This window comes from Tamandua tetradactyla, chromosome 9 (genome assembly GCF_023851605.1).
Source record: "Tamandua tetradactyla isolate mTamTet1 chromosome 9, mTamTet1.pri, whole genome shotgun sequence".
NCBI classification, from domain to species: Eukaryota; Metazoa; Chordata; class Mammalia; order Pilosa; family Myrmecophagidae; genus Tamandua; species Tamandua tetradactyla.
In genome coordinates this window covers 1,523,250-1,525,339 of record NC_135335.1, presented here as the reverse complement: position 1 = coordinate 1,525,339, position 2,090 = coordinate 1,523,250, and the positions used below count along the sequence as shown (strand labels likewise).

At 54.2% G+C, this 2,090-nt stretch overlaps 1 pseudogene; it reads left to right on the top strand.

The window, feature by feature from the left end:
• The first annotated feature begins 201 nt into the window (after nucleotides 1–201).
• On the top strand, nucleotides 202–1,017 carry LOC143645805 (uncharacterized; annotated as a pseudogene).
• Nucleotides 1,018–2,090: the final 1,073 nt, after the last annotated feature.

Here is a 2,090-nt window from a genome sequence, read left to right as displayed (position 1 = left end):
TTCACAGGCACAAATACACATCATGTGCAAGGAACAAGACCCTGAAGAAATAGCAAAACAGGAACAAGGAAGTGACTGTGTTTCCAGCATCCCACCTGACACATGGGCAGGGATATAAAGGCTCTTGGCAAGAATGTCCACACCTGACCCTTCCCTCTCACCTGCTCCTCTGACCATCTCCACCCTCCACCCACCACAATCATGGGCTGCTCTGGCTGTTCCGGAGGCTGTGGGAGCTGTGGCTCCGGCTGCTGTGTGCCCGTTTGCTGCTGCAAGCCCGTGTGCTGCTGTGTGCCGGCCTGTCCCTGCACCAGCTGTGGCCAAGGGGACTGCGGCTCCTGTGGGGGCTGCAAGGGGGGCTGTGGCTCCTGTGGGGGCTGCAAGGGGGGCTGTGGCTCATATGGAGGCTGCAAGGGGGGCTGCAGCTCCTGTGGGGGCTGCAAGGGAGGCTGTGGCTCCTGTGGAGGCTGTAAAGGGGGCTGTGGCTCATGTGGGGGCTGCAAGGGGGGCTGCAGCTCCTGTGGGGGCTGCAAGGGGGGCTGTGGCTCGTGTGGGGGATGCAAGGGGGTGTGTGGCTCATGTGGGAGCTGTGGCTCCTGCGGGGGTTGCAAGGGGGGCTGTGGCTCATGTGGGGGATGCAAGGGGGTGTGTGGCTCATGTGGGAGCTGTGGCTCCTGCGGGGGTTGCAAGGGGGTGTGTGGCTCATGTGGGAGCTGTTGCTCCCGTGGGGGTTGCAGGGGGGGCTCTGGCTCGTGTGGGGGCTGCAAGGGGGACTGTGGCTCCTGTAGCTGCTGCTAGTCCAACTGCTGCAAGCCCTCCTGCTCCCAGTCCAGCTACTGCAAGCCCTGCTGCTCCCAGCCCAGCTGCTGCAAGCCCTGTTGTGAGTCCAGCTGTTGCAAGCCCTGCTGCTGTGAGTCCAGCTGCTGCAAGCCCTGCTGTTCCCAGTACAGCTGCTGCAAGCCATGCTGCTGCCAGTCCAGCTGCTGTGTCCCCATTTGCTACCAGTGCAAGATCTGAGGTTCTGACCACAATCCCCAAGTAGCCCCAGCCATCTGGGCACCTGGCCATGACCAATGGCAGACCTCATATCCTGAAACACAGGAACATGTTGACCTCAGATACTTAGGGTCAAGGGTGCCAGGTCACCTGTTCCTGCTGGAGACTATATCCTTTCCCCATCTTAGATTCTCCTTTCCCACTTATACTGCAAAAGACTTCTCACCTGCTGCACTTGTTATCTTCAGCTTCCTTGGGCTCTAATCATGACAACATCTAACCCACCCAATAAACTCCACGGACCAAGACAGCACTGTGATCACCAGAGACCTCCCATCTTCTCCTTCCCCAACACCCTCCTGTCTCCTCCTTCTCCACGTGGAAAACCTGAACTTCAGCTGGGGTCAACTCCATGGACGCCCAGAGAGTAGGAGACTCCCTGAGCCCTGGGGACTGTCCCGACCCTCAAATCATCCTCCTTTCCCCTGATCTTCCTACCTAATCCCTGCTCACTCTGATTCTCTGTCTACAAAACTCTACTCCAGAACCTGCAAAACATCTAAATAAACACCTTATTTATTTATTTGTTCTCCTGTGATTCCTTTCTTACTACCTTTGACAGATGGAAAAACTGCCAAACACTTTGTAGGCATAGAAACTGGTGAGTGTAAGTAATTAATGCAAATCAAAACACACATGAGTAAGTACTGCCCGTCAATTCATAAAATGTTCCCAATCTGCAAATATATTACATTTATTGGTTAGGAATGTATGCTTGGGAATTGAACTGCCTGGGAGCAGAGAGGGGCTCATCCTTGCACCTACGATTGCTGAGCTCCTGGACAAGTTGTTGGACAAGTCCAAGTGTTGGTGCTATATTCTACACAGCAAGATCCTGAGAGCACCTCTCAGCCCTCAATACCATCTACAAGACCAGGAAAATAACACACTGCCTGCTGGGGCCAGTGAAAACAGAGGACTCATCATAGTGCCTGGCGCATGCTATGTGTTTTAAATGCTAGTCACTCTTATAAATTTGTCATAATTCAGTGATGGGACATGGACTATGAAATGGATATGCTTACCCACAATGA